We start from the raw sequence: 13518 nt of genomic DNA, 5'->3' as shown, positions 1-13518 counted from the left end.
TTTAGGTACAATTAATATTTGTTCAGTGTCTTGTAGGTGCTTTTTCAGTAATGGCATGACATTTATTTATTTCTCTTCTTCAAGAATTAATAAAAAAGCTAGAGGGGCTATGGATCTCATGATCCACTGGCAGAAAGTTGTGAGCAGGTTATCTGAACTGTATAACCCCCAAAAGGTCATTTTTTTCATGGTTTGGGGCCTACTGCATTCACACAGGTCATTGAAATCCATTTTTTCCGTCTCTGTTATTTGTTCTTCAGCCTTTTTGTGAAAAGCAGCAATAAAGTTCAAGCCTCTGCCACACTGAATTCTTTGGCAGCTTTTTAAAGCTGCCCGGAAACCATTGTGAAAGCTCCCATAATCAGATAATGACTGATATACAGTGCGTGTCGATAGAAGTGTTTGAAAATAAAATGCAGGGTGCTATAAAATGGGTTTACTAGATAGTAAATAACATTTCAAATATGCAAGGGAATCAGATTCCAGTCCTGCTTTCTCTCTGCCGACTTTCTTCCCTCCAGGATCTGCTCTACTTGTGGGAAGTCCAGCGCAAACTCAAGCAGTTGTAACTTTGGGAAACATTTGCACCACTTCATATGAGACATAATTTAGGTGTCTCTGTTGGCTGGCCAGTCTCCCTGCGTGACTTTCACAGCCGATGGGAAGAGACAGACCCTCCAAAGCCTGACACAAAGCAGGACCCTCACTGAGGTTCCCCATCACCCTCATCAGGAGGCTCTCACGGAGCACTGAAAAAACCCAAGACCAGCAGCTACCCTGCCCCAAGCAGGAGGGGAATCCATCCAACCCTTTATGTCATGCTGTTGCCCTCCTGTGTGCACTTACAGCCTAGAAGATAGGTAGAGGAGAGAGGATGAAAGGGTTGCATTTGTAGGACATGCCCCCGTTTGGTGACTGGCCGGCTCTGAGCTGTGTCTTCCCATCAGCACCCCGAGCTTTCAGCTGTCTCTCCATCCGCAGGTTGTCTCTTCCTCAACATTCCAGCCCTAAGCAATCCAGGGGCTGAATTCATGCTCTGTGTTCACACCAGGCCAAGCAAAATACACCTGGACTACAACTTAATTTGTGTGTGCTACCTCATTTTGCAGTTTCCAGGTAAGCCTGGAGATAATCAGTTGCATCAAGAGATGTAACAGAAGCCATGGGAGGGGTGGGACACAGAAAAGCCCCATGGCTCAGGGTGCTGGGTGAAGCTGGTACGTGGGTGCCCAGTCCACTTGATCCTGCAGTACCTCATCACCTCCTGGCTCTAATAAATATGAAGTGATCTGAGAGAGCTTAGTCCTAATGACAGATGAGTGCATGGAGTTACTGTCAAAGGTCTTGAGAGGCTGTTTTACTGCCAAAAAGGAAAAAAAATCCAATATATGCAATACAAAAGCAATGTCTGATCAAAGTGAAACTGAGAGTCACCCTGTTAATGAAAAGGACTTGTTTGCATGGAGTTATAGATGAGTGAATGACCAGTTAGGGGAAAATATTATTTGCCTGGGAAAGCTTAACATTTGAATAAGGAAAAAAGACTGCTGCTTATCTGTAGCAGATCACTGTGTCCTATTGAAAACACTGCTATGAATTTTTTTCTCTCTCTCTCTCTCTCTGAAGCTGTTCTTTTTCAGATCAGGCAAAAGGGAAACAAATGTGTAATTGTCTCATACATACTCTCTAATCTCAGTTTCAGTACAAATACGCAGTAGTCCTTAACAGAGGAAGAAAAAATGTGATTGTTTGGAATGAATGTTTGGTTGTCTTTGAACATGGAGACTATGGCATACTGTTCACATCTTGGGCAAAGGATTCTTGCGATTTCTAACTTGTTGATAAAACTGACTCTAAATGTTTTTTAACCAGCAATGAAAATTTATGAGGTTATCTTAGAGACTGGATCTTAAAAAAAAAAAAGAACAAATTCCATGGGATTTTTGCATGGAGATGCAGGGAATGACTGTTAAATGCTGGCATAGGTATTAGTTCATCAGGGTACATACTCTCATTTCTGACTATACCTCATGAAAAATCAATTGAAATTAATGACAATACACTGAGCTTAAAACAGAAACATGCTTAGCTACATTCCTGGGGCATTAAATGGCTGCCCCAATGCTGGCCGAGGTTTGGTAATGCTGAAGTCAGCCTACTTGTTGCATTTTGCCCTCTTACTGTGAAATCATATGCAGTTTGCAAGAGAATTTTGTGAGTGCCTCTGAATGCAAAATCCAGCTTGTAGATGTGTAGATGAAAGGCTCTGTATAAATGTCAGCCTTTATTATTGTTACGAATTTCCGGCTTCTGTTATTAAGACATTTTATATGGATCTTTGCGTGTCTCTCCATCTGTGAGTTTGGATTAAATGCCTGCCACAAATCTCCCTGGCATCCCATGGAGGGGATTGCTTTAACTTGGTGCTCTTCTAACCTTTCCTTCTGTTTGGGGAATAAACCTCCTTTAAAAAAATGACCTCATAAAAATGGAGTAAACTCTGAGCTCTTTGTTTTCCTCAGGTCTAACCTCCAGGAAGACTATAAATTAATTTATTCTATAAAACATAGAGAAGTAAATCTTCATCATAATGTGTGGGGAATTAGCCACTTAACTCCCATTAACATTAATGGGAACTGAATATTTATTTACCCCACAGCACATAAATCTTTGCCTTGTAACTTCTACAGTTTCTAACTAAAATGTTTCCATTGTTCTAAGGATCATGGTTATCCTGCTGGAGTGTTTACTAGGTTGTCAGCCTATGGGAGATATATTGGATGTTTCAGTCCTTTCCCTTCAAGTAAGCTGTAAAATGCATTAGGGCTCTGTAATGTGAACTTTCTGAAACCTCTGTGTGATAAGCTCAGATGATTCAAACCTCTGCTTGGTGCTGGTCCCATTGTTCCTGCTGGGAGCTGAAATCATTTGACATGAATAAACTGTTGTGACTGACAGACTTTTTGGTCTGCACCTGGGGAGATGGATGTATGGGACTGAGGCTGACGGTGCTCTGCCATGAGGCTCCACCTCTTCCAGAATCTGTATTTCTTCCTTTCTTCCTTCAAACCTGTGTTGCCATTGTAAGCGAGTTACACTCTCTGCTCTTCCTTCTTTACTTGGCAAATCAATCGAGCCCCATATAACCCTGCTTTAAGAAGATCTTCTGTCTCTCCCCTGAAGGGAGGTGAAGGGGCCATAGCTCAGCAAGACCTATTGGAAGCTTTGCAGTTGTTGCATGTCTTTATCTGGAAGACACTGAGACACTCTCAGGGTGGATGAGCCAATGGACCCTAATGAGTATACGAATACGAAAACTGCCAGTCAGTGGCTGAAATCCAGGCTCTGTTACACGCCATGGCAAAACTTCCTATGACTTCTGTACACCAGGTTTAACTAGTGCATGAAACTATTTTTCCCTAAAGCACCCCATAGAAAGCTATTGCTCTTCTGTGTGGTTTATTTGAACCATTCTGAGAGACTTAATAAATCCTCCAAATTTCTGGTTAAAAATAAATGGTTAACAATGGAAGCAGAAAGGCTCCATCTTACCTTCTATAGATTTATGAGGTATTTTCGAAATAAAGCCTTCCTCTGCACCGAAGTGGATTGGGCAAAAAGCAATGGACTTAAACTGAAGCGAGTGAGTTTTAGGCAAGACATCAGAAAAAGCTTCCCAGGGGTGAGGGTTGAGGAACACAGCTGCAGGCTGCGCAGGCTGCTGTCTCTAGGAGCAGGCTAGATAAATTGTGAGGAAGGACCTAGGTGGTCTAGTCTAGGCTGGACAGTTGAAGAGGAAGAGAAGGTTGTTACTTTAGACACTCCCTCCAGCTCTGTCACCCTGCTGGAGCAAGAGGAGATCCATCAATTTTAAGGTTGTTGGATTGAGTATGTTTAGTTCTGTAAGACTTTTCAACAAACTAAGCAAACCCTATCCAATGGCATCCTTCAAACAACAAAGAATCTGAATGTGGGGCAAAATTTACTGGGGAATGTGGTGTTAAGAGAGAAGAAACCTTGGGCTGTGACTGACCCATGGCTGAACTGAGGGTGAGAGTCCTAGTAAACTATAAAACCATTGCAAAGAAGAAAATGCATGGAAACCAAACCCCAGGTACACATTTCCTATGTGAACACCTCACCTTCTGATCTGACCTGCCCCCATTCTGCGTCACCGGGATCTTGTGTAGTATCTTCTGCCAGGTAACAGAGAACCTGCCTTCCTTCCCCATTCTCGAGATTTCCGAGGAAGCTGAGCACATGCAAGCGTTGCACACACCAGCAGCACAGGCCCTCTCCTCTTACGGCAGTTTTACAGACAGCCCTTGACTGAGCTAGGTGTCCAAGCTGTGCACAATGCCTTTTTTAATAGCTTACTGAACCTATGGCTTTTATTTTCCTGACCAGCTTGCTCACTGCACCTGTCAGGTTCCTCCCGAGACTGAAATGAGAGCAGTCTCTGTGACTGTTTTCACAGCTCCAAAACAGAGACAGGGATTTGTCAGGAAACCATTAAGCTATACCACACCATTTGTTGTGGATCCATTTTCTTTCCTGAAGCCAAAGTATTTGTTTTCAAGGGTCAGGGAACAGGATTCTGGTGTGAGTTATGCCAATATAAACGCACAGTACCCCTCCAGGCAATTAGTAGAAAGACTTCGGATTCACACACTTTGCTGCACACTGATGCACACACACGAGAACCACATCTGTCTCTGAAGCTGTCAAGTCACAGAGACTGGGTGCATGGTTAGGCTCAGGGACGTAAGCCCCATGACATATTAAATCATCAAATTGTTGCTGTTATTAGGTATTTAAAGCATCATAATCATAAACAAGGGACAGACAGGCAATGTGCAATGTGCTGATGGTAGGTTAAGCACAGACCCAGAGGACAGCTTTGATTTCAGGTTTAGCTTCTGTGAAACATATTTATGCGAGAAATCTTTAAAATATTTTAAATAATTTTTTTTGGTGGTGCTATTTCATAAAAATCTTTAAAAGTATCAAAGTAATATTAACTGTGAACACATACTATTAATATATGCCTCATTGTACCTCACATTTAGTGTATTTCTTCCTGAACGATCCATTAGAGAATGCTATTCTATACTGGGTATCAGTTACTGTAATGTAAATATCTCAAAGAGAAGTTGCTTAACAATGTTCAGCATCTTCCTTCAAGAAAGAAGGATAGGAAATGACCAAAGGGAAAACTAGAGCAAAAAGAGATAGGAAAATGCAATGACACAATCTTAAATCAAGTGGAAAAGAACGTGGTGTCTTTAAACATGAGAAGATGAGATTTCCATTAAGTGCTTTGTCTGTCACCCCCATTATGGCGCACTAACCCCGGTCACAAAGGCTCCATCCAGCACAGGGGTCACAGTAAACTCTTCTAGTTGCAATGGGTCATGATCCGTTTGCATGATCCATTTCCTTGGAGAGAAGAATACTCCGGCTGGACTGAACCACCAGAACATCCCTCTGGAGCAGCCCAGCTTGCACGAATGCACAGCTCTAGCCTGACCTGGCTTATCCAAGCTGATTTAGTCCTAGCTCATGGTGGCATGGCCATGTCGGTTACATGGTGATGTAGGAGTATGGTTATGCTATTGGCAGTATCCCCAAACTAGTCAGAATGATATATGTTCAACCAGTGGAGAAACAAATGCAGGTTTCAGATATAACCGTATTTTTCTCACTTCTTTTTTTTTTTTTTTTTTTTTTTTCCTGAAGTGCTGGAGGGGTTTCCAGCGATAGATAAAATCATTTTTGCAAAATGAAATGCAACATTTGTTCCGGAGCTTGTTAGGTCCTGAAATCTGTAGGTGGGGTTGGGAAAATGACATTCTCAGCTCTTCGCCAGCAGCGAAGCTATTAGAGCCTTTATAAATGTTACCCAGTTCAGTGCTGCTGCTTGTGCCATATTCCCAACAGCAAATGCAAGCATCATCAGGATCCAACAGGCTCCCAAGAATAAGCCCAGCAATTCAACTAAAAATAAATATAATTAAACCATAAAAAGAAAAATGTCTCTAAGATTATCATCCTTGCAGTTAGTTGGAATGTACTTGGGAAATATTTTTGTAGCTAGTTGCAAATAAAATATGCTTTACATGGGGAGAATGTTGCCAAAATAACACAAAATGGATTTATTAAATAAAAACTGAAAATAGAAAAAGATAAAATAAAAAATGGAAATAACTTTTTCACATGGTTAGATGAGTTGCTTGTAAATATTCTCTCCTTCCTTGAGAATCAGCCAGTTGCTGTCTGGCCTAAGGTTGTGTTTTGTAACCTGTGAGACTGCAGACTATAAGAGTGGATAGAAAACATCGGATGAGTGATCCAAGGGATTTGCCCATTTTTAGTTTGTCAATCCTTCATTTTTAAGATGTTTTAATAATTCATAATCTTCATCATAATCCATCCCCTCCTAAAATTTCCATTGCTGGGATACTCATGAACTTGTTCAGATTGACTATCAGATATTTTGAATGTACTGTCTAGATTTTATTATACTGCTTTTATTACGTCTGTCTAAGCAAAACTTCTCAAATAGGGCAGTAATGAGCATCACACAAATAATATTTTATCACCTCCTCCAGTTTCTTAGATAACTGATCTTGGAGAATCAGTAGTAACGGGTTTACAACATATCTGAAAACTGAAAAAGTTTTCCGGAATATATCATTTAAGATTGTCTGAATACTGATAAATGAATAATTTCATATAACACCCACAAATAACTTCAAAAGAAAATGAGTCAGTAATGTGCTCAAAGTCTCAAGGATAGAGCCTCTGCTACCAGCCTCTAATCTTGTTAAATACTTTTTTCTCATACTGCTACGGGGTGATGTCTGGACATACTCTCACTGATGTGCCCAACTCATGTTAAGGGCAAATTAGTAGCTGCACCTCCCTTCAGCAAGAACGAATTAATTCTCTTGACTTTCAGCAAAGTGAATAGTGGCACTGAGCACCTCATGCACTATCAAACACCTCACAGGTCTGGACTCATTAGAAAGAACTGCAATTAGTACTCCCATTGCTGTTATTGATGCATTGGTTACACTATCACTCACCTCAAAGGCTTTTAGTGTTTATTTGTCAGATAAATTTCTCAGTGTCCAGTATATTGAATTCTTTACTCGCTAAGAGTGCAGATATGTGGGAAGGCTAACACATTAGGCAAGATTTGATTGAACAAAACTGCAAAAGGAAAACCAAACTATTGTCAGGTTTGGTGGGAAATTGAATGGGAATCTGACAGGGAATACATTAAAAATCATGTCACATATGCCCAGTGCAGAGCCACGATTGGCAATTGCCTTTGTTGGAACTAAAAGGCTGAGCCCAAACTTTGCTGGAAAACTCCCTAAGGCCATTTCATTTACAAAAAGACCAAGCTTTTGAGAGCATATAATTATCCTTCATCCCTGCCATCTTATCCTGCATTAAATTTAATTGCTCACAAAACTTGGCAACGTTCTCACACCCATTTAAAGAAATTAAGTGGTTCTGTCATTTTTTAGTGCTCTTGATATGAAAGTGTTTCAACTTTCACTCTGTGACAAGAACCTCTCCGTCCTCCCCTTCCCCCAAAATATACATTCTTCCTGAGAGAACTGAACTCGGAGGGAACAGATGGGCTAAAAATAGTTGATTTTGGCCAAGACTGTCAAAAGTCACCAATGATTTCCAGTGCCTCTATTTTTAGAGGTGAGTGCTGACCACTTACTGGAAGTAACATTCTTTCACTCTTTCAGAGCTGGGCACCCCGTATCCTGTTCTGTCATTTCCAAATTAATAGGTCATGAGCAACAGTGACCCAAAGGCTGTGGTGGGATTGTCACCCTGGGCCTTGACCCTTCACCAAGCTCTGCTGTCCCAGCTTAGGAGAAGCTCCTCGGAGCTGCTGTGTGTAGGGTTGACCCATTGAGTCACTAATCTACCAGTGCTGTTTCATCGTAAGAGCACCAGATGCCCTTTACATTTCCTCTCCACCCTTCATTGTCAGTTGGTCATAATTTTGGAGCATGGTAGAGTCAAACCTGTTACCTGGAAATGAAAGACTCCTAAACTATGAACCAAAGAGTAGTCCCAATGATATAAGCCACCCATGCCCAGTCTTTGTTGCTGGTACTTGTACCAGTTAGTTCATTAATTCTGTCTTATCCAAGAGATTGATTTGATATTTACCCACCCAGTATATAAAGACTTTTTTTTTTTTTTTTTACACACCATGAAGAGGACAAGTCACAGAATCACAGAATCACAGAATCGTCTAGGTTGGAAAAGACCTTAAAGATCATCTAGTCCAACCATTAACCCATCATTGACATTTCCCAAACAAAGGCACATTTAAAGTCATGTAAATATGTTTCAAAGACAGAAGATTAATGTTTGCTACTCCTTTCAATAAATGTGGCATACACTTACTACAACAGTGCAATTAGAGATGGGATGGAAATTTTGAGTTCACTAAGTGAATATCTTTTAACGTTTGCTTTTTATCTGCAGGCCTACTTTTCAACTGTGAAATGCTGTTAATCCATCATGAAGTCCTGTCATGTGTTTGGTAACTATATGTTTTGTTTTTCTTCAAATGAAAACAAATGAATTTGGGTTTTGGGATGGACAGAGTGTAAGGGACATTCCTGATCATGCAGTAAAAATATACTGTTGGCACATGTGGCAACTAAAAACCCTTAACAGGTTTATAACAGCAGTATTTTCAAAGGTACTAAGCACTTACAGCTCCTGTTGTCTTCAGTATTATGTACTGAGCTTGTCCGGACCCAACACAGCACTACACTAACTAAATGTCGGGTTTTATGCACAGTGTGAAAGAGAATCATCTGTAAAACAAATGTCAATGAGGTCAGATTTTCTGCTGTATTTATTGGCGATAAACATCTTGAGAGAGAATGTGAGCATCTACAAACACCGGGTTATAATGTTAATATAGTCCCTTATCGCCTTATAAACGATCTGTATCCTGACACGGGAAGTGAGCTTCAGTCCCAGATGAATTACGAATGAGTGACTCCCTAATATAAATAAAAGCAGGAGGATAGGCCTTGTCGAGCAGTCTGAGCACAAGAGCTGGAAATAGGAGCCAGAAACTTATCTCAGCTTTGGAAAGCGAGCGGCTTTGGAGTTGGGTCCAAAGCTCTGTTAATTAAGTGGGAATCTTTCCAGCAACATCAGAGGACTTTATCACTCTTTATTAGGGCTACCATATGTCCACCGTTTTTTCTTACATTTGTCTTCTTTCTGTCCCCAAGTTCTTTTCCACGGGATTTTTGATAGGTGCATCCCACATCCAGGTTTTCGCAAACTCTGAAGTGCATGTGTGTGTGTAGGAGTGGATTTGGTTTGCCACGGTGGGCAGACGCAGAGTGTCGGTGGATTCAAGTGGCTGACGGGTGTAGTGAAGTGATGGAGGGTCAGGGCGAGATGAGGAGTGTTGTGGGCTGGCAGAAGGACATGTGCTGGGAAGGTTGGTAACGGGGAAAAGGGGGAATTTGTGGATGAGGAAGAAGAAAAAGCAGTTGGGGTGGGATAGGTGAGAAAATCAGATTGCTCTGGGAGTCTCTGAGACACAAAGAGGGTGGGGGTCCTGGGGTTACTGCCCTGGTATTTAATCCTTAATTGGGGCTTTGAGAGGGAATTCGCACAGACTTGCCCAATCTGTCACTTCCACTTCTCTGTCCCTGTCTTCTGTCATTGTCTGGGCTGGGGAAGAGGGTGGCTCTGCTCTGTGGCCTTGGAAATGTCACCAGCTTCCCTGCTTCAATGCCCCAGCTGCACGGCAGGGTGAGCGCCACAGTCACCTTCCAGTCTGGGGAGCTGCGAGGTTCAGTTCATGTCTGTGAAAATTTAGGGAGAAAATTGCGTTATTAAACTGCCCCCTTGGAACAACAGAATTAAAGGTCTGAAGCTTGAAATTTAAGGAAAAAGTTGGAATGAAATAGTTGAATAAATTTAGATTTGGAGGTGAAGGTTTCTCTTGTCACAGCACTGCAGGTGACTGAGACAGCGATGTTTTACGTCCAGCTGCTTGTGCTCCTCAGGATGTCTGCCTGGGCTGTAAGTTGACCATTGCAGACCACTGGCAGTGGGAGATGTCCAGGTGAGCTTTAGGTGACTTCACCCAGCTGTGGGTGAACAGCACTTGTCAACACCAGGGGATGGCTCCTGGGGGCCTTGTCCCCCAGCCATGGTCCCCGGGCACTGCTCTGCGGGAGGGGAAGGTGGCTCACAGTCACTTCTCCCCACTCTCTGCCACCATCTGTGTCCCTCTTCTCTCTTACACTTTAGGTCTCGGGCAAGTCGTTCTATGACTTCATCCCTCCACAAGGATTTCCAGTGTCATGGCTGAAGCTGAACTCCAAATGCACACACGTCTGGAGCTGGGGCTATTCTTTCCTTTGACAAATTGTTCAGACCTCACACCTCTACAGCTAAACAAATGTAATCCAAGCATCAGATCATAAAATCTTGGAAAAAAATTATTTGAACTGCTGGCATGGCTTCTAGTAGTACACTGGGGGCAGCTCTCCTTTCACATGTCCTCAGAGGCACGTAAAGCATTTCACTCCTAGTAACGGAGCTATAAATGTAGATCTCAAGCAGTGCATGCTCCATGTTACAATGTGAGAAACCTGAGGGCTTTTGCTTTTTGTGCAGGAGATTATCAAAGCACCTTTAAAGGGAGCCAGATTTCCTGCCTCACCTTTCCTCTCCCATTGCTCCAACATCCACTCTTCAAGAAACTAAAAGGTGTCAAACTTTCTTCAACACATACAAATGAGCCACACTGCCTGGGCAAATGGAGAGGAAGGACTTTGGTCTCTTGAGGGCTTTTTTCTGGCTGCTCACAGGCAGGTAGCAGCTCTCTGGTGACACAGTTTTTGCACTCATGTTACCAGTTACTGTAATATGGAGACGAAGACACATTGATAACCACGGGCAGACAGGTTTATTTCCCTAACCTGCTTATATTCTATCACTATGAAAGCCAATGTGCTGGAGCAAACATGTCCCTTCATGTTTTAGGGGAAAGAATGTGATTTTGCAACTCACTGCTCTGCTTTTCCCTCTAGTTACCTGTTGTGCACACCTGGACTTGAAGGAGTAAGAGCTGCGAGAAGTCAGAATAACACATAGGGCTGATCCTCACTCCTCACCCAGGTCTCCCAATTACCTGAAATGTTATTAGTTACCTATGAGAAACAGTTTATTAAATGCAAGTTTTTGGCTTGGCCTTGAAAATGATCTTGGGAGTTTTAGATGTGCCAGAGCTGATGGAGAGGGAGCGCAGGCGCCAGGTCACTGGAGAAGCTGGTGGATATGAATGTGGGTCACCAAAGGTTCACCCCACCACTGTAATGCCAGGGATAACCGAAACACCAATGGTTACCTGTTGTGAAACGTGCAGGTGTCAACATTTGCTTTGTTCTGCAAAGGAATGAAATTGAAAACTTATGGATTTTTTTTTTTCTAGAAAAAATAAGAGAATTGTTTTCTTATTCTGAATGAATGCTTGAGGCACTAGGTTACATCATCCATCTCTCATGTGGTAGAAACCAGGGATTTCTTTGCTCCCTCATCCATTGGTTAGGGTACCAGGTGAAAGATTAAGAAAAAAAAAAAAAGGACTTGAAAATAATTTTTCATAGTGCAGGTGAGAGGCCTGGACACCAGACACTCTCCTGGATGATCAGGGCAGGAGAGACAGAAAGGGGTATTCTCCCACTCGGCCTCCTTGCTCAACAGTTTCACACCTTGTCTTGAGTTAAACTTAGCAAAACCAATACATTTGCACAGAAAGCTTCAGTTCTAATTAACTGCCATTTTCCAACAACACAAAACCCCAATTCACTGAAAGCTTGCTAGTGACTTGGATATAACTGCCACTGACTTGATGGTGCTCATGACATAAGGCAGGATCAAACTCGGCAGTGGAAGGATAAATAATCAATTTTCACATGCTGGAGGAGCAGAATTGAAAGCTTTTGATGTGAAAAGGCACCTGAACAACTACAGACCGACATTCATAACACTGGAAAATTCGACTCAGAGCGGGCACTGAGCTTGGAGGAGCAAAGAGAGGTCACACCACATTTTTTGGGGGAAGACAGTGACTGCACCTGCCAGCCAGCTCATCCTAATGAACTCTGCTGAGGAGGGTGGATGGAGCTCAAGGATGTGCCAGTTCTTTTTTGTGAGGTGGCTTTCTGCCCACTTCAATTATGGAAGGAAGAAAACAGCAGTTTTGTGAATAAAGCTGGCAGCTACTCAGTACAGCCCGAAGAAATAACCGTACCTCGGAGAACCCTTTCTTTTTCTTTCTGGGCTGGGCCAAGCTCTTTAAAGGAGTTTAGCATTCATGTAGGCATCTTCATTTCAAGATGCTCATTCCTGATAAAACCTATCCTGGTCCCTGTGCAGTCACCAGCCTGTGCTGGTATTCAGTGCCTAAGATGCTGGTGTGGGAGGTTTGCCTGCTCTAGACACTTCTTAATCTCTAATGGGTGAAGGTTGGTTTCAACTCAGAAGCTTTAGGTTTTAAAAATATTACTAGGATTTAGGAGTAACCATTATAGCTCTGGACAAGTTTATTATCCTATATGGTAGCTGAACAAGCTTAATTCTTGACCACAAAGGCTTTCTCTGGTACTAAATTCTGACTTCTAATCAGGCTTCACATGGAAAAAAACATCCTTGGATCAGCTTTGACCACACTCCCTTTTACTGTGGCTGGATGCACAATGACTTTGTTTTCTTAGTATGAGATATCATGCTCTGTGGATCATGTTGGCTTAAAAGCAATGGTTGTGAGCCTGCCTGTATCTCAGTCATTACAGTACTTTTGTGGCATCCCCAAGCCTTCCCCTGTCAGACTGCAGAGCTGTGCTGAAGTCTCTTTGTAGCCATCCTTGGGGTTACAAACTAAGCCCATACATGTCGAGCTCCTCTCCATCATGTATTTTAGCAAATCATTCTGCAGAGTGATGAGGCCATTGGTCACATCCCACACATCTCCTGACACAAGGGAAGTGAAGTAAAACACTGTAAAGGAGTAATAATCCCCCACATGCTGAGGCTGGAGGGGGAGGAATAGTCCTGCAGTTATTACTGCATATTGGCAGCCTCCTGGTAAGAGCAAAACCTCCTCCAATGGGTTTATGAATAAATCAAATGTTTGAACATTGACACCATGTGGTTCTTTAAAGCAGATCTTTGTTCAGTATGGTGAGAAACACTACTACTGAAGTTTTACAAACAGAAAAGACAGAAATTCAGTCTTCTGGACTAAAAGTTCTGGTTCATACTGAGCAAAAGCCAACATTCATTTGATGAGAGGTCCTAGAGGGTTTATCTATTGAAAACTAACAGGAAAAAAGATTCAAGAGCAGAGGAATCATTAAGAGAAGATGAAATGAGAAGGAACAAGAAAGAATGCGGAAAGTTAGGAAGTTTGCTGGAAACAAAAGTTGCATAAAG

The sequence above is a fragment of the Athene noctua genome, chromosome 16, assembly GCF_965140245.1.
Source record: "Athene noctua chromosome 16, bAthNoc1.hap1.1, whole genome shotgun sequence".
In the NCBI taxonomy this organism is placed as follows: Eukaryota; Metazoa; Chordata; class Aves; order Strigiformes; family Strigidae; genus Athene; species Athene noctua.
Note: the sequence above shows the minus strand (reverse complement) of the source record.